Here is a 20,430-nt window from a genome sequence, read left to right as displayed (position 1 = left end):
TGTGCCTGTCACAGCATTCCCAAGAGGCCTCCTTTACCATTCTGTCTCATCTCTACAAGCAGCTGCTTCCATTTTGCATAAGAGTTCTTGGAGCTCTTGCTTTGCTTTTGGAAGCTAAAGCACTGAAAAACTGGTGAATAACTACGTTCTGTTGGGAAGATGAAATCCCACTGCAGATGGAGAGGTTTGCTTAACCTGTAAAGAAATTCTGGAACAGCTATTGCATTGGCAAAATTCTAAAATGTAACCAAGTTTGAGTGTTCTTGGCTTCTCCTAATTTGCTTTCTTTAGGGATGTAGCTGCTCCTCACTCTGCAGATGTTTGTCCCATTACTATTCACAGGAGTTAAATATACACAGATACATAAGAGAGACTTGACCATCTACTCTCAATATTCCAAGGTCAGCTGAAGTCTGGACCTTTTACTTTATGCTCCACCAAGAGAGAACAAAACTTATGCAAGACTTCCTCAGGGAGCACTGGGTCTGAGGTTTTTCACAGTGCACAGGGCTAAAATTCAAATATGAAGCACAGCTGTTTGGACAGGAATGTTGGACCTCTTTGTTTTGAACTACAGTGACCCACTCAGCCTCACCAACGCATGAAACTCTGAAATTCCTGCACAGCTAATGACTGGGATGTGAAATTGCCTGGCAGGCAGTGACCAGTTTAGGATCTTCTGGGATTTGCAGGTGGAAGGACTGTTCTTTCTCTATCTTTCACTCACATTGCTCACACACATAATTCCATCCAAATTTGGACCTCTGTCCACCGCCCAAACTGCTGACCCAGTGATCTTGTTGCAGATGGTGACATTCTTCCCTACTTCTAAGGATAAGTATTTTTAAGCCCCTGGTAACAGATAAAAATAAAAAGGGAAGCAATACGGCATAAACCAGTTAGTGAGTTTAATTAGAGACAGACCTCCTCTTTTAAATACTTTTTATATCCCCTGGGTAGTGCATGTATTTAATACATAAGTATTTAATACACAATAATAAAGTGCTACTTAAACCTTTTCTTTGATTTAGCTGCAATTCCACAAATATTTAGAATACCAGCAATGAGTAACTTTGCAGAACCAAGACATGATATGCTGCATTAATAACCAAATGTTAAATAAGTTACTAGAAAGACTGGCAATGGCTGTAGTGACTTGGATGAGGTGGAGGCTGCGTGGCTGACTGGGCTTTCCTTGGAGTCAATAATAGATCTTCTTACATCCCCATATATTTAGAATTCAATTTTAGATCATTCAATTCAATATCATCTTCTTTCCAAAATTATATGTATTTTCTATATTAATGCCTGATCACAACAAGATAAGGGGTATCTTCTTCTGTTCTGGGTGTCTGACCTTTCATTTTGCTGTTGCAAAGCACATGAACTGCTATAGAAAGACTGTGGAAAAAAACCACAATTTTTTCTGTAGGGATATAATGAACATCTTCGTGCATCCAAGATAATAGGAATTCCAGAATTCATGCTTACTATAAAACACAGCAAGCAAAAACAAAGTAAATCCTGATTTAATGCAGAAATAATTTCGACTGCATCTTTGGCGTCTTTGGCTGGGTATGACATGGAAACATGGAAACTGGTGTTTGTTTATGCTTTGCTCCTTTTTTTTTTTTTTTTTTTTTTTTTTTCTGTCTGCATTAAAATCCCACACGAGAAAAAAAATTTTTTTTTGGGGACTGGGTTCTAATGAGCTGAGTAGTAAGTCTGTTTCTTTTCAGCCAGGAAAACGCAAGGAGTATAAAATCCAGATGGTTCCATGATGCTGGAACCAGCCACATCACATTGATTAAAGGAAACCTATAGGAAATCAAGTAAAAATCCAAACACCAGATAGTGAGAGCAGAAAACTGGCTGCACTGCGGGGTTTCATCACAACTCTGGCCTCCCCAAATGTTGCTGAATGTTAACCTGTATTTAATATTCATTAAGGTGTGGGAAGGCAGGCAGGCCTTGCAGAGGTATGGAGCAGCGTCTGGAATCCCTATGGATAACTGCAGGACTGTTTATTCTTCTTTGTTTATTATTCTGAGTGTGTGCTCTCTCCCTCTTCCTCTCTTTGTCTCCCTTTGTGTAATAAAGCTCCTCTAGGCATATAAAGTAAGTCATCTGGAATTGTGCAACTCCTTCTGCCAGGAAGCTGGAAAAGCCCCTCTCCTGTGCAGAGAGAAAAATATGGACTCATCACAAACACTGAGAAATTACAGAAATACCACATTTGTATTTGGATTACATTTACATTACATTCCCACTGGTAAAAAAAGAAATCTCATTTCATCCTGTCCAAGGTGTTATGTTTATTTAAAACTTAAAAAAAAAAAAAAGGCATATTTTAAAATAACATGAAGCCTGCAAAGTGCATTGAAAGGCTTCAGTGTCAGAGATGCTTTGTCTGCTAACGGGTGCAGAGAAGGAAAAGGAAATAAACAGAGAGGAGCATCTTTTACAGCCACATGGCTAGTGAAATCTTGTATTTATTCTTTGGGGATAGGGCAGAGTAGGTGCAGAGCTGCTGGTTGGATAGGAACCGGCAGTGTTTTTATTGGCAGGAGAGCCTGAGTGGCTGAAAGGTGGCCATTAACACCCTGACACGAAGTGCTGACAGGGCGATTATAAGATTAACACCCCGTGTTATATTAACAGTGTCAAAACCTCCCCTCACCTGTCAGGGAGGAGTAATGGCACGAAGGAAAACATTACAGACAAACGAAGATTTTAACCTGAAAATACCACGCAACTCCTCTTTCAAATTGGTGTAAATATCTAAGTGACCTACAAAAGCCCAAGAAAATGAAAGAATATATTTGAAATCAAATTTAAAGTGTAGTTTCACAAGCTGGTGTAATATCTAAGTGACCTAAAAAAGCCCAAGAAAATCTTTGAGATCAATTTTAAATTGTAGCTTCACAAGTGTGCTTGGCCACTTGTCTTGCCATTTTTATTCCACAATTGCCCCCTCCTTCTAGTGTATGTGCATAAATTTCGATTATATTTCATATTGTAAGCAATGGTTGTATATGACCTGTATGTTTGTCTGTAAGGTCCATAGATAAAAACTATAATAACATATTCTTTATATAGAATTCAGTTTCTAAACAAGATCAAGGCAGAATCAAGGCATCCAAAAGGCCACAAAGTGCTAATGTGTTGCATAAGAAAAGTTCAGATTTGTTTGAAGTCAGATTTTGGGGGTTTTTAGAGAGTTGCAATTCCAACAGATCATGAGAGTTTAAGGTTGTTGAAACCTCTTAATAAAATGGATATAGATCACTTAGGACTTGTCACAAATTACCGAAGCACCAGCTGAAAAGTTCAAATGTCTTGGAAGAAGATGCAACAGAAACATTTAATAACTAAACAAGGCTAAAGGACGGATTTTTGAGCACTGTTTGGTTTGGGGGCTGTTGGAAGACAATGCAAAAAGCTCACAAACACTTTCAGATCTTCTCTTATGCTCTGCAGAAAATGGAGTATTTATTATAGCAACTGATGAGAATTGCCAAAGGTAGGGAGTTTCCAATAAACAGGATTCTAGTTTTAGGAACAACCTGTTAAAGTATTTGTATGTGTAATTTTATTACATCATCTGCTTTGGCTGACACAAAGGTCTCCAGGGCAATTCTGAACTTTAAAGTCATCTATAGAATTGAGTGTTTCATCTACATATCTTTTGTACTTCAAAAAATGGAAAATATTACATAATTCAGAGAAAATTATGTTTAATCATGTTTTATTGATGATATTCAGGCAGTTTTCCATGCTGACAAGAGCCTCAGAATATTTTCTGAAATGTCAGAAATGCCTTTAGAGATTTTTCGCATTTCAGAAGATTTCTTTTTAAAAACGAGGGAGAGTCAAGACACACTATCTAGACAGTAGGGTGTTCAGCAATCTAATTTATACCAAGATCAGGTGGCCACTAAAAAGACACTCAATACAGTTTTCAGGGATTTTAATTTATGTATGATTTGCTTTAATTAATATATTTGAATTAATATATTTTAATTTAACATTTAATTAATATATCACTTTAATTAATATATAATTCACTTGTTTGCCAAGGGAATGACATGGAATTGAGCTATAAAATGCTCCAATCCGCTGCCTTATCTGCTCAGCAAAGGTGTAGTTCACTGTGCTTTGTTTTACTTTTCTTAGTAGGCTTAAGGCACCTTGTGGAAACCCTGTGTTGCATTTATCTCCTCTGGAAGCAGGCAAAAACTGTTTCACAGGAAAGGGAGGACTGTGCAGCTCTTTTTGGGTGAGACAGGCAAGCTCTTTGAGTGCTGCTTCTGCCAGGGAGCACTGAGAGGGGATTTTGGGCTTGGTGGGGCTCAAATCAATGGTCAGTGCACGCCACGGATTTGCTGTCTCTGAGCTCTGAATGGGAGCAGAGCAACGGGCTGGATCTGCTAATCCTGATCCCTTCCTTCTGCACATCTTGGGGGTGACAAGGAGAGGTGATGGCTCACACTGCCCCAGCCCCAGCCCTCCTTTCACAGTTGCAAATCAAGAAACACTTTGGCAAAGCTGAGGTGGCAGTCAACAACAACAAAAAGCCACCACACAATGGAAGCCACCAAATTGTTAATAAACTAGGAAATCATGTGTAGACGTGAATGTGGGAGGGGAACTACCTAAGACCTTGTTTACAAAGGAGCAAAGACATAAAGGATGACTTTCTGTGACCACTGAAGGGATAACTTCATCAGGATATACTTGTGCCAGAACATGATTCCTACATGTCAATCATGTTGAAGTGCTGGGATATTTACTGTAGCCATTTGCAAGGGTTTCTGAGTGAACAAGATGGGTTAATTTTGGTTTGTGTTTGGGTTTTTGGGGGTTTAAAAATTTATTTAATTTTTTTTTTTAAATATGATGCCTATACTCATTGAGAAGAAAATGAATATACACTCTTGAATATACACTGCACTCCACCACTGTGCAGAAAAGAAAAAACTAATTTTTAAATGACCCGTGTAACCATGTGTTGTTTTAGTGTTACTTGACAAGCAGTAAATCATCTTAGTGCCTTCTTTTTTTTAAGTAAAAAGCCATGTATTGCACTTTTGCCTCAGACAAAGTGCTGAATGACTTAAACCCCACCTACATTAAACCAAAAATTCCTCCTTCTCCAGAAACAGCACATCTGTATTGTCAGTGTACAGAAATCACATCTTCTGTAATCCCTGCATTATCTGTCATGTGAGGTGTGCATTCTCAGATAAAACGTGCTTATTTTCCATGCTCTGGTTTTCCCAGAAAGGTAGCATGTTACATATTGTCCAGTGAAAGGATAAAATTGATGCTGATTTAGATTTTTAGAAGATAAAATGCAAAACTTTGTCCTAGAAATGTAGGCCTGCCTGGTACAAGGGCACTCATGAGCATCCAGAAGACAGTGGGAGGACGTGGAACAGAGCCCACAGACAAACAGCATTTTAACATGGACAACTGCTGTCTTCCTCTGTGTCTTTTCATCTGCAGAGCTTTGCCTTCCTAAACAGATGGCTGGGGAATGATGGATTTTTAAGGCATTTTTAGCACAGTGTACACAAAAGACTACTTTTCCATCACTTTCAAAAATACTTCAGTGCACTAAAATATTTAGAGAACTTTTTAAGAATATATATAATTGCTGGAGATGGATCAATTTTTTCCCCTCTTTATTTTCCAGGCTATTTTTTAGCACATAAACAGATCACTCCTGCTGTCCTTTTTAGACTGAAAAAACCCTCAAATTCTTGTATATATCAGTGACACCATGGTGAAATTGCAATAGCAACACAAAGCAAAAGAATTCCTGCTTAGAGTATTGCAGCTTGGAAATGGGTCAGGTCTGGACAGGGTATTGAGGGATGAATACTGCCAGCAGCTAACTTTTCCCATATAATCCTCACAGATCCAAAGTGGGAAGTTTACATCACCAACATCCCCCAAGGGTTGTGGATGGAATTCAACCCTTGCCCATGGGGATTGCTTGGTGGCACTGCTCTACTGACACCCACCACAGCATGGTACAAGCCCTAAAAACTTTCCCATTCCCACTCCAGCATCTCTATATTTGGATAGTGGACAAAATTCTTCCATACTTGAGGAAAGGAAAGAAAGCAAAGGGTGCAGGGCAGCTCAGTTGGCTCCATGGCCATTGCTGCTGTTTGTTTCTTGGGATCTGTCAGGATTGACGGGTGTCTGGAACAAAACAAGCCCCGGTTTTGAAAGGTTGCTTAATGAAAGAAACAAGTTTCAACCTTATTGTGTGTCTTTGTGCAACCAGAGGTTCTGTTTGTTTAGAAAGCTAACATTTATACAGATTATGCACTCGCCGTGGTTCCGTGCCAAAAAACACACGACTGAAATGGGCCTTTCCACCACTCTCTCAGTGCTGAGCTGTGATTGTTTTTACAGGAACTGGATATTTGAAGCAATAGCCCTGGTAGAGCAAGGGGGAAAGCATGCACCTTGTGCAATGATTTGCAAATGATGGCTTGGGCAAAAGGGTGCTGTCACTGTCCTGACTACCCCAAATGCTGTGTGATTAAAATAACTACCAGTGAGGGTGGGAAGGGTGATCAAGCAAAGCTGGATGATGTGGGGAAAAGGTCACCAGTCAAGGAAGTCAAATTTTTATGCAATGTGACACTTTTGATTGATTAAGCCCTCCAAAAACTGTTCAAAGTATTAAAAGCAGTAAAATAAGAATAATTAGAGATGGCAAATTGAACTTGAAAAGTCACTGAGCAGTGGCTCAAGCTGCAAATTTGTACGTGCTCCTCATTATCCTGCTCTTGAAAATGTTTGAAATGTTTCCTAAATGAGCAGGGGTCCTAAGAGAGAATTGTTCACCTCGTGTTTGTATGTGAGTGGATATTGAGAGCCCTTTTAAAAAATTCACTTAGAGAAAAAAATGGAAAATTATAATGCTCAGAAGGATCTACTTGGACACGTGTTTTGTAATAACATATTGCAGGAGTGAATATCCAGCCTGACAAATGCACTTTTTATCAGTCAGTGGGTAGAAATGAAAACAAGGCATGTAGTTAGAGAGTGCTGGAAAATTCTTGATTTTTCTCAGTGGAATATCCTTCCTGGGAGACAATGGCTTTCCTATGGAACCATTCCCCACATTAAGGATGTAGGAAAAAAGGAAACATTTTTCTGCTTTCCAATATTTTTCCAGCTGAGGAACAGTGACAAAGCTTAAGGATGTGATTTTTCTCCCCCCTTCACATTCTCACACTTTCTAAATGTTTTCCAACTGGCAAAACAGCCACTGTTACTTTGTGCTCTTTCCTGCCTTTTGAAAAAAAAGTAGTTTTAAAGGACAGGAAAGTCCTGTTTGAAAACAGTGCTTCTATTTCTCTGTTCTGAACTATTTCTGGAGACAAGAGTAGAATTGGATTATTTTTCTTTTCATAACTATGAAATGAAAAATTCACCACTTCGGAAAAGATTCTTCTCTGAACCATCTTCCCTGAAGCGTGTTTTAAACCTGCAGTTATTTTTCACTCACCTTTATGTGGGGCTCTTTATTTTGGCCAAGTCTATCTTAAAGAGACAGTCTCCCAACAGATTTTTCACTGTTTTCCTTTAAATAGACATCTGTGGGCTGATTTGCATCAGCAAAGTGTTCATTAAAAAGGATTAAGCATGGTTAAGTGCTGGGGCCCCATCAAAGAAAGTGAGGCTAAACACCAGGCACCTTCCCTCCATTGAAGGTGCCAACCCAAGCATCCTAATTTGGGGGCTTTTTGCCTCCCATACATCAAGAAACCTAAAACTTTTCATAATACAGCACAAATTACCACTTCAGCAAGTGAGTAAATAATCACTGTTGACTTTTCTCTGGCACAAGATTTACCTCAGGGTTGTGTGTTGGTGGCATGAAATGTGCTGTGACTTGAGGGGCTCTTCCCCCCCACAGCCATTCCTGTCTTTCCCCCTGTGTCCACCCAGAGCAAGATTTAAGTGGTTAAATTGCTTTGTTCATCCCTTTATCAATGGCTGCACATGCTGTGGACCCAACTGGTGGAGGTAGATGAGTCTCACCCCTGTTAGGGGAGGTCTCACTGTGTGGGCAAAAAACCCAGACCCTAATGATGGGGAGAAAACATGACCTGGAAAGGCAGCAGGGATTCCTTCCCTTTCATCTCCTGTGCTTTCATTTCCAGCAAGGAGGAGGAAGTTGGAAATTTCTTTGAGCAGGCTTTCTCTATTTCAGAGACAGAGGAAGAAGATGCTGAGTAGCAGCAGGATCCCAAGGCAGGGGAACCTGCTCTGTGCCTTTGCAGAACATGCACAACTGCCCCAAAGTGAGGAAAATATTGCAATTTATTTAATGTTTATTGCTGAGCTGCCCCATTTCATCAGGTCACCCTTTCCCCCTCCGATATATAAGTGCTGGAATTACCTGGCATGCTGCTCTAAATGAAGATTTCTCTTGAAAAAATAGAACTGAAGGGTCCAAACTGTCACTATATTTCCTACAATCCTACAAAGTTTACTGAAGAGGTTGTAGGGTTTAGCAGATTGTCATCCTGTAATTACATATTGTGTCTCAAGACATATTCAAGCTGGGGATGGAAGGCTTAATAAAGAGCTGAACTGTGTAAGGCTCTCCTTCAGAAAAATCTGCCTGGAAAGCTCATAAGAAAAGGCTTTCCTGTGAGATTTTCTATACTTCCTACTTGAAGAGAGGCTGGAAACTGGAGAATAGTAATTCTGTTCCAGCTGAAGTGGGTAGGTGCCAGAGGTTTAGGAGGCTGGGGGAAAGGTGAGGGGAGGAAAAGGGAGTTCTACATTTTCTTCAGAAATTTGGGCCCATCTTGAGTTTTTTTGGAAGAAGCTAGTACTCTTTTTTGTTTTGTTTTGTCTGAACAAATTTCTTCCCCTCTATTTTGTCTAAATCACCTGGCTGAAGTACAGCCCAAGCCTGGCTTGCTTGGACCAGCTCAGCCCACACTACTGGAGAAGAGCTTTGTGCCTGGCTTGATCCAAATCCAGATCTTAGCTGTGCTTCCAGGATGGTCTTTGGTTCAGGAACATCAGTCAATATCAGCTTGTTTTGATGTGAGGCTCTCCATTTTCCTAAAGAACAGGCTTCATTTCCCTCTGCTAGTGCTGAGAGAAATTGCCAGATGTTTAAGACATCTGCAATTCAATTTTCAAGGTGCTGAGATAGCCTTCATAGCTGATAACCCCTTCACAGCTTGAAAACATGACCTAAAATTGGCTGGTTCTGGAATGGGAGATCAGCTGAGAAGCAGAAACTAGGGCATAAAAAGCAAAGCACCTGGCAAATTCTTTACCATATTTTCACCCCTGAAGAGGAAAAAGAAGGGATCAGAGGGACTAATCACAGTCCCCTCAGAAGTACATGATGCCAGCCTGACAGATGAAAGACACACCTATCCCCACTCCAAAAAGTGGCATCAGCAAGATGGCAGCAAAAACATAATAGATAAGAAAAATCCATCAGATTTTAGTTTGGTTTCATCCTGTAAATGGCACACAAAATGACTTCTGCCACTGATTTGCTGCCACCCTTCTCCAAAACAGTGATGAGTGCTGTAATTTTTAGGTGCCTGTATTGAAGTAAGGCAGAACTAAGAGTTTTTTTCAATCCCTCAAATGCTTTCTGTCTTGAAACCAGTTCCTGCCACAGACAAGGCTCTTCCAGGAGAGTAGCTTTGTCCTGCACTGTGCTACCAAGAATAAACACTCCATGAACATAACTGCCAAAAGAGAAAAAAAAAAAATCCCTCCCTTCCATTTTTTTCTTTCCTTGCAAGGCCCAACATGCTGTCTTTGGACAGATTTCAATCCTGCTTTAATTCATTAAAAAAGTGAAACAAAATCAGCATTTACATCCTTGACAGCTGGCAGGTTTTATGTGTTCTTACTGCTTCTGCCAAATTTTAAAAAAAAAGTTTTCATTCAGCTCTGTCATGGATCTTGGGACTGCTGGAAGTGTGAGAGATGTCAAAATGTACTCACAACAATGACATACAGTACCTGAAGGCAGGAACGTATTATGCTAATGCACTGGTGTAAAGGAAGTTACAATTCTCTTTTTCACTCAAAAACCAAACCAAAACAAACCAACAAAAAGCTCCATGACAACATCAGAAAATATACCATTCTTGAAAGAAGGAGCATTTTGCTTTCCTCAAAGCCATCTGACATGTTCCAAGAGCTTTTTGTTCACCCGATTGCATTCCAGTCTATACTAAGAGGGGGAAAAAAAAAAAAAAAAGAGAGAGAGCCAAATAACTGCTGGCTTATTCACATTTTTTGATTCCTGTTGCTCCTGTGAGGTGGGAATGGTCATGGTGGGAATGGTCATGCAGCTCAGGTGCTGGGATGGGTTGCCAAAGTGCTATGGGCAAATCTTCTGCTGCAGACCTTGGGAACTCAACTCTTCCCCACTGCCATCAGGTCCATGGAGTTCACAACCCTACATGGTTATATTTGCAACATGCCACAAACAGGGGAAATGGAAATATTACAGCGATTACAAGGCAGTGATAGCAGAGCCCTGCAGCTGCTTTGGTAGAAATGAGCAGAAATGCCACTTGGATTTTGATGGGGGCAAAAATAAACTAGGAATTGGCCCTTGCATTTCCTTGCCTGGCGGCCCACTCCAAGGAAATGCAAATGTGAGTTAAATCCATCTAAGCACAAGTGTAAGAGGCAAAACTTCTCTCCACCCTGCACAGCTGTTTATATTAGAGAGAAGCCCTTTTGGAAAGAAAGAGGAGAAGCACCCCATGGTATAATTACAAGCCATGAGCACAGCCCTGCTATCATTTCCAGAGGCTTTTGGGAGGGAGCTGCCACAGCCTTGAGAACTGAATCTTCACTCAGGAAGGACAGATGCCAGATCATTATTATTGGCTTTAAGATAGAAAATACCTTATGGGCATAAGATTCTATTTACTGCCTGCAGTACATTTCAAAGAACAGCTATCTTGTCAATCACATGCCCTTTGTATTGCTCCACTAGGTCATTTTAATTTTGCTGTGGTTAGTTATTTTGGAATCGGTGTTATTCTTATGATCAGCTATCCCTTATCTACAGTGGTGAGAATAGCTTGGGGTTGTGACTTAAAGACCACAAGTATGACTAGTCTTGGCTCTGAACCTTGGAGACCCACAGGCACAGTCTTTTCTTACAGAATGCAATCATTGTGGCATGCACACAGCCCTGAGCTATTTCACTTATTAAGCCAACAACTGCTTAAAATGGCAAAGCTGCTCTTGGAAAAAATCAACTTGCTGCTTTCTGCCTGTACAAGATCCCTTTTGATACAGATAAATTTTTAGAAAATCTAATCCTGGGGCTATTGTCTACCTCTGAGATACAGTTACAGCAGGGTAATGAGGAGACTCTCAGTTGCTGTGAGCTGCTGTGCTCATCTTCACCTGCACTGTTGTGGATGCAAAGGGAGAAATGATTTCTTCTCCACCAGAGTTCCTTTAAAAAACCCACACCAGTGGAAATGTGGCTTTGTGTGCATATCTGGTATCTGGGACATCCAGAAAACCCCAGCTGAGGGAAGAGGAATAGTGTGGTGTTGCTTATGAGAGCTGGTTCTGGGAAGTTTCTGGAATGCTTCCCTGTGAGGGTGGTGAAGCCCTGATGGAAGTTTCCCACAGAAGGTGTGGATGTGCCATCTCTGGAAGTGTTCAAAATGCATTTAGATGAGGCTTTGATCAACCCTGTCTAGGGGAAGGTATCCCTGCCCGTGGCAGGGAGGTGGAATGACATGATCTTTCCAAGTTCCTTTCCAACCCAACCCAGTTTATGGTTCTCTGATTCTCAGTGCTGCTTCTCAGAAATCCTGGGCTGTTACAACCTGAGCCACTAGAGAAGTGATGTGTGCGTGTTGTGTTGGTTGATCACAAGAGTTGTCTCATGAAATCTTTCATCCACAGGCACTTTCCACTCCAAATCTGGCTTTCAGCTCCCCTTCCTGAGCAGGTTTCAGTGCATGGCACTGTGCTCCCCATGGGGAGCAGTGCTGCTCACCAAGCTCTGATCTGTGGCTGGACATGTGTGAAGTGCTGGCAGCTCTGGGAGCCTTTGAGATAAAATGTACTTTCTGAAAGTAAGATTACTCTTATTACTGAGCTGATGTGGAACTGTTTATTTTATTTGGTGTCTTTTCAAATCATTTAATTATCATATTAGTTGTGTTCATAGCTCATATTCTAAGGGCACAATTGTGTGAGTGAATGAAAGAATGCCTCCCATCAATTTCATTGTACAAACAGCCTGGAGCTCTCTCTACCTTAAATATATATCCAGAATGCGTGTGGGAAGTGAAGAAAAACTTCAGAAACAAAAGGAGCTCTTGCCCAAAGTCTCTTTTGAGGACTTCCAGTAATTTTCTAAAATAGCTAATGATCCTTTAAAGTCTGAGAAAAAAACCCCAGTAGTTCTATACTCTGCTCAATGCTCATCAAATGGTTCCCCAGTAGTTTACAATCAATAAGATTTTGCTTTGGCCCTATCAAAGTAAATATAAAAATAAAATCACCAAATTCTGCTATTAGGCATCTGGGAAAGTTCTGCTTTTCCACATGAAATATATGACAAGCCTGGAATATTGAGACTGCCAAAAAAGTTTATCTCCACACCATATAAACAGTGCAGTTGAAAAAATTATTACCTTATGAAACTTATAGCCAGCAGGGTTATAGAAAATTTATATAGAGAGATATAGAGAAATCAGTAAATAGAATTGCTATCTAGCATGTTTTGTGGAGGCTTTTTTACATATATATAGATATTCCCAGTTATTCTCCCTTTAGATCATGTAGTTGAAAATGTAGTAGCACAAGAATTCAGAAATATTTCTAGAAAGAAAAAAGGCAACCTCCAGAAGACACAACCCACTGCAGAAAGACCTCAATGTGTCAAAATTATATTCTTCCTTTTCCTCCTCCCAAAGAAGAAACCACAATGTTTTCTCTGAGAAAACATTTTAGTCACAATGCAATGATACATTTTTCAGGTGAAATATTCTTCTCTCAAGAGGCTTGGTTGATCCCCTCCCTTTTCCCTCATCTGCTGGTATACCACACTAGAAAAGCATGTCCTCTCTGCAGGAAAAACCTCTGACCACCCTGTACTCTAGGTCAGAAAGCCCTGAGTGGCATCAGCCTGGTCAGCTCCAGCTCCGTATTCCCAGCCAGATGTTCCCCAGGGGCCAGGGGGTGTCCCCACAACAGCTGGGGACCGCAGGGCACCTGCATGGAAACTGCCCTGCCTCTCCCAGTGACCCCAGCTGCAGGAGCACTGCTGTTTGCTGAGGGCCTGGAATGTTCCTCACCCAGCTGTGCTCCTCTGGACGCTTCCCAATGGACTGCAGCACTGCTGACAGCATGGTGACACTACCCTTGGCCAGCTGACAACCAAAAGTTGCCTCCACACACCCTGGATTGGACCTATTGTTCTTCCTTTGACCCTCAGCTCCTTCCTCTGGCTCTGAGTAATGAGTGTAAGCAATCCCAACTATTCCAATCTATCTTTTCCCTATTTTTCTTCTAGCAGAGAGGATATTCCTCCTTCACTGCTCACATTCAGATTTGTCTTCTAAAGAAGTGGACACATCTGGTGGGGAGTTGGTGAGCCTGAGCTCATGCACTGGGAAGGGTTCCTGGAATACTCAGTATTTCTCAGGTAATTTGGGATAGCAACCTCCTCACAGCTGGAGGACTTCCTCTCCAGCATCTGAACAAAACACACCTGCTGAAGAGCAGGATCCTACACTGGATCCACAAACTGGATGTGCCTGGGCTTTGTCCTCTTGTATAATACAAAAGAAAAGGCAGAAAAATTCTTTACTGGGCACTGAATTCCCCAGAAGAATATGGCTGAACTTGCCTGCAAGCAAGTCACTGCTGTTTGCCTACTCTGCCTCAGATTCACCCTCTCCAGTCCATCTGTGAGTACTGTACTTCAGACAGTAACACTCAGATCAGACATTGCACAATTTGGGAACATGGGATCCATTTTCTTCCAGCATTTCTTAAGTATGTCACCGGCATGATTTGCCATTTAATTTTAAGTCAAAACTGACTGCAGAAGAGAGTCATGGAGGGGGTAGTCCACAGTTGCCACCCTATTATTAATGTTATCACCAATATTATCAACATGTGGCAGCTAAGTTCCCCTCCATAAGTCTTAAATGTAAAGCCAGGAGCCTCTGTAATAGAGACATAAGAAGGCCAGAAACCTCTGGAATAGAGACCTATGAAAATCTTAAATACTTGTGGACCAGAGAGATAATCAATTCTTTTCCCTGAATGGGGCATTGTTTCTGTCTGAAAACCAAAAATGACCAAGATGAAATCTGAAGAAATTTAAGATGCAGAACTAAAATCCCATTGAGTGTCTACTGACTGAAAAGGTTTTTGTCAATGTGGGGCCAAAGTTATCCACTACCACGTACAGTCAGACAATCAGAGTGTGAAATAAAATTAGAGACTCTTAATTAGGCTTTTAAAATGCTGCTTGTTCACTACATAATGATGTTTTAGCTCTGTTGCCCTGAGCATCTCCCTGTCCTAAAGACAGGAGCTGTGCTGTGTCTGACAGCTCAGAGTGGTGGTTACAAGGGAAGGATTTTTCTCTTCCTCACCTTACCACTGTGGAAAACGTCTACAAATTGACACAAAGAGCAAGGCAGCAGCTTGCAAAAAATGCAAAGTCAAGCTTACCTGTGGCCCACCTCTGCAGCAATCTTGTTTACACATCAGCACCTCGGGAACAATCCCTACTTCATTCACATTCCTCAACAGCAGCCTTTATTATATGGTGCACCACATCCTCACATTAATTAGCACCTCACCGAGGCTGAGGATCATTTTTCAAAAGGACTGCAATTAACAAAATAAAACCAATCTCTTTTTAGTTCGAGCAGCATCACTTCTCCTCTCTCTTCAAAGAGAGGGGGTAAAATTGTTGCTTTCCTCTGCAAATCAGAAATGGAAACATTTCCCAACGCAGGGTGGTTTTCACTTGCCCACCACCTTTTGCCTGAATATTTGAAAGGACTTGGCAAAAGGGAAGGGTGGGGAAGGATATTGATTTTCTTTGATTTTTCTTTAGTTTATCTGAGGAGTTAGAGGCAAAGAGGTGGTAAGTAACTCGCCTCAGGTTACAGGATGACTCATGAGCAGTGTCTGGTTTTGTGGGCTCTTGGATTATTCACTCCAGCAGATAATCCAACAAATGCAATGATTTCTCTGTAACTCAAAATTTGGTAACTTGTCTATGACAGCTGGGGAGTCAGAGAGCTCTTAATGGCAGTGACTACAAAGTGATCTGTTGAAATACACTGTGTTTCTTTGGATGCTTTGCAATGTAATCTTCTCTCTGTGAGGAAAACCCTTAATAGATAGGGTTTAAAGATTTCTTTCCTTGTTTTCTAAACAAATTCTGTAGGAAAAAAAAAAAAAAGCCTCGACTTAAAGTTTTATGTATAAAACCAGCTTAGATTTGTCATTAAAATACTGTGGCTGAAAAAGTGTCAACAAAACATAAAAATATTGGCTGTCAGTGGTAATCCAGCTCCCTCAGGGGCAGCCAGAGGGTGCCATGGTCTCCAGGAATGATTTTCTGGCTGGACTGGCCCTTCTGTGGTTGGGGATGTCTTTTTCCTCCCCAGGGGTGTTTTCAGGCTCCAGAAGCCAGGGCTGCCTGAGGCAACTCCCAGGAAGCCCCATGATGGATTTGCTGGTGTTTGATTTTCCTGGTGGGTCATTCAATAGCTGTCATGCCCAAGGTGGCAGAGAAGTTAAGCTTAGAAAAAGCACAGTATTGCCTCTGGAATTCAAATAAATTTATCTTCTGGGAAAAACTTTTTATACCAAAAAAAAAAAAAAAAGAACACCATTCTTCCCTCTCCAGGAAGTCTCTCCATAGCCCCTTCATTATGGGACAACGAACAAGGCAGGCAATTCAATGACTTGTCCTCACAAGCCTGGTAAAGGCCCTAAGAGACACTTCCAAAATAATCCCAAATAATATCAGAAAGGAAAAGCTAATTTTCTACGTTCACTTTAGCCCTTTTTTGGGTGAAACATGGCAAAGCCACATGAAATGCTATACTGTGGCAGTGCCTTTGTGACACCAGCAATATCTGTGTTTTGTAATGAACTTTTAGAGCCTCCATGTGGCAAAGGGTTCTCTTGGCAAGCACGTGTTCCTTCCCCATTAAATACTCCTGTGCTGTGAGAAGCTGTCAGTGCTGGTGGGTTTTTAATACCTGGGAAGAAGAATAATGCTGCATCACTATTGAAGATGGCAGAATTTACCCAAAAATATCCTGATGTTTTGGGATTCATATTGCATGGAGCAGCTGGGCTTTAATCAAGTCTCTCACACAAATCTCTCTGCTACACTTATGGACCTGAAAACAAAACAAAACAAAACTAAGTAATGAAAAAAGATTTGGGACAATCATCACAGAGGGACTAAGAGCTATCTGGAGGTATCTCCCCTGCAGGCATTATGCCTCTGAACAGGGCAGAATTTAGGGCAAGTCAAAAGAAAACTGCTGATCTGGAAATAATGGTGCAGGCTGGAAAGAGCCCACACCGTGCATGGCCAACCAGCTGTGTGCTTCCTCCAGCCAGCACCACAAAGGGAAACAAACACAGATCAGCTGCAAAATTATTATTATTTCAGCTCCCTTAAATCATTATTATTGTTATTATTATTGCTGTTGTTGTTATTACGCTCAGACCATTAAAGAGTGCAGTTTAGTGTCAGAAAGGTTTCAGTGGTTTCAGAGATGCTCTTGGAAAGGGTATGTTTGTGCTGCCTCAAGCCTCTCATTGTTATCCTATTTTCCAAGCAGTCTCATAACCTCTGATAAAGCACTCTAACAATTTTTTGCCATCACACATCAAAAAAATCATCCTGAGAAGATTCCTCCAGGCTGACCACAAAGGCACACCTTAGGGCAGTTGTGGCCACAGTGAAAAATGTGGCAGTACTGCTTGCCTTTGGAATATATTTGAAAATACATGGAAGCACATGTCCCTGTTTGCTTTTTGCACTGACAATGGCCAGAACTCAGGTTACGAGTACATCAAGTCCCTGCTAAGAACACCAAAGAGTGAAAGGGTGTGAATTCCAAGTGAATATGGACTTTCCAACAAACCTGGTACTAGTCCCCTGATATTTCTCCAGGACTATGTTCTGCCCTCCACAAAATCATTAGATTCTCTTAATGGATACCAGAGCTGGAAAAAAAAATATATATACATTCATGCATGGTACATTTTTTTTGGTGGAAAACCAGGCTATAGCTTTCCCACTAACTACCAGATTCCTACTTTTTTCCTTTCAAAGGAATGTAATACATGTCAGCCTTAAGAAGAAGAAAAATTCTTATTTTCCAAATTGATGGATATTTAATTTCCTGTTACATTGGGAAAGATATCAATGCACTCGTGTTGAATCAACATGTTGAGCATCAATAATGAGTAAACCCAGTAATTCCTGTCAGACCTAATGTGTTAATGAAGAAAAAAAATACATATACTCCTGATCTGCATCATTTCAAGTTATAGAAGACAAGCTTTAATAGCCAGTGATACTCCATGCACTGCACCCACCTCACTAAATCCAGTGTGTTTCTCTGAAACTAATTTAAAGTCATAGAGCCAGAGCATATCCAACAGATGAAACAAGAATGTAAAAGACAGTCCTAAACCAGTTGTATTTTTCTGAACATTTCCACCTCTTTACATTAACTATAATTTCTTTGATTACAACTGAGTTTTTTTCCCCCTTTATACTGCTTAGAGAGCTTCACTCACAGCCGCTGTTTCCTTTATACCATTAATTATTCAGCCTGCTCCCCTGCTCATGTGAGTGTGAGAAAGCAACACAAAGAAACCAGGGAAAATATGAATGCAAAACCACAAAGGCATTGCCAAGACCAGGTGCAGACTCTGAAACTGGATGTTTCCGAGCCATCTTAGGACCAGCTCATGGTTAATATTGTCATTGTTGGGTTACCAGGCTTGTTATGCTCTGAGCTCTGGGCATTACTTTTTTTAAGGCACGTCCTAAGAGATTCAAGTTCCACCTACCAAAGATATTCAGAAGAAAACATCTGGCTGTGAAATTCTATGGGGAATGAGAATGCTGCCTAATAATAAATAGTATAGATAGATAGATAGATAGATAGATATTTTAAATGAGACCTTAAATTCTTTAAGCAGAATCATGAGAATGGCATAATTCGCTTTAGCTATTGGTGCACCATTACCCTCACCATGTCCTCATTAAACTGCAGGAAAACCAGACCATTTTTAGGTTTAATTCCTTCTGCCTCCCCTTCTGTGATGTTTTCTTCTCTTCAGAGCTTGCTGTCCATTCCCCTCCTCTGGCTGGCCTTCCTCACAGGGTACATTCTGTTTCCTACCAGCCCTTTTCTCTCCTATGCCACGCTATGCCATACCATGCCATCCCATCCCATCTGAAGGTGTCCAGCCCAAAGCCAACAGGATGAGGACCATGCCAGCTGCTCCCTTGGGGGCTGAACTCTGGGACAGGCTTCAGTGCCCTGTTTGAACTCTGAGGGAAATCTGTGCCCAAGCACCCGGAGCAGCTGCCAGCAGCAGCCCTTTCATGCCCCCTCCCTCCTGTTTTGCTCCAGCTGCCAGAGCCGTTATCCCTCTTTTCTTCCTGCCTCCCCAAGCATTCAGGGCCACAGCTGTTTGATCAAGTCATGGTCCCTTTCTCTCAGAGCCACTGGCAACCAACACAAAAAAACACTGGTGAGGAGATCACATTTCCCTTCCCATTCCTTTTCCACCCACTGGGAACTCTGCCCTGTTCATTTGAGGGCACAGTGGACATCAAAGCTGCATGGTGGCTGCTGGGGGGCTGGCAAGGCACAACCCCCCAGAATCCATATATTCTCATCTTCCATTTATTTCCCCCTCCCACCGACCCCTGCAGAAGGAAGAGCAGGTGAGGAGTGCTGCAAAATGCTGGTCACGCAACTGCTCCTTCAATCACATCCTGAATTATAAAAGCAGATCACTTGGATTGAGTGTGAGGTACCAGTAAACTTTTGGATGTCCCTGGTGTATGATCTCATTCAGACAAGACACCTGTTGTGGGCTGCAGAGTCATAAACTGGTCCTGGGGAAAGAACTGTCTTCTCTCTGTTGTCCAGGACAGCTGATCTATCTGTTTGAAAAATCTATTTACTCTGCAGAAATTGCCATTAAAATATTAGCTGGGTGATATTTTCTGTTAGGAATTTCTGAGCTTTCCATGCTCGTATGTGTGTGTAGAGCTATGTACCTGCACATGCATACACTGCAGGAAGAAAATGTGAACACTGAAATAGAAATGCAAGTGCTCAGGTCCAGTGGAGATTATAAAATGTAGGAAATGATGGAATTAATTATTGTTAAAGAAAACCAAATCAACAACCTATAAGCAGCAAAGAAGTTTTGAAGTCTGTTGTAAACTTGTCTCTGACTCCAGTTAAATTGCTTTCCATAAGTAACAAAAAATTTTTGAAATTTATCTTCCAGGCTTTTGTCTTTGCTATACCTCTAACAAAGCTGTTAACAGATTCTTTAGGAGACCAGTACTTTAATTTTAATTTTTTATTGATAACTTCAGAAAATAAATATTGATGCTTTAAACTTTTGTTTTTCCTCTCCCTTTCTCCTCCCACTTTTTTTTTTTTTTGCCATCACCTGCAACAGACAATCTAATAGCTATGTATATGTGTCATACAGTGAGAGGAAGGGAGAGAGAGGAGCAATGGGCTCCATTTCAGTGTCCAAAATCAGGACTCTTTCATGGCACTCCATCCCAAATCTATCAGGAAACCCATTCTTCTGACATGAGTCTTGTGCCAGCTTCCAGATAGATATTCCATTTTGTGTTGATTTTGGATGCAGGGCCAATATCAGCCTGATCATGGGAACTGAGTCCAGCTTTAAATTTGGAGAGGGAACTTGTTTCTCCTGAATGCTTTTAAATACTTTCAGCTCTTTGGATGAAGAATGCCTGCTTTACCATTAGTCACTTGGAGTGAGAGACCTGCCTCTGAAGGGCCAGCTAAATCCTACAGTTTCTTCTCCATCACCCTTTGCATTGCATTAAGTACCTAAAGAAAAGGTATTTATACAAATGAATTACGTGCCAAGTGGATTTTTCTTTCATTCCAAAAAAATATGAGAGGTTTACGTACGTAAAAAGCACAGCTCCACGTGCAACATGCTTCCCAATGCATTTTCAGGCAAAATAACAAGCTGGATGCCAAGACTGCAAGTTGTCCAACAGCAAATCCAGCTGTCATTAATGCAGGTATCCATCCTCCAATGGAAACAGCCTCCATCAACAGCAGACAGCTGTGG

The sequence above is a fragment of the Lonchura striata genome, chromosome 4 (genome assembly GCF_046129695.1).
Source record: "Lonchura striata isolate bLonStr1 chromosome 4, bLonStr1.mat, whole genome shotgun sequence".
Taxonomy (NCBI): Eukaryota; Metazoa; Chordata; class Aves; order Passeriformes; family Estrildidae; genus Lonchura; species Lonchura striata.
The sequence above is the reverse complement of the archived record's forward strand: the minus strand, read 5'-3'. Positions refer to the sequence as shown.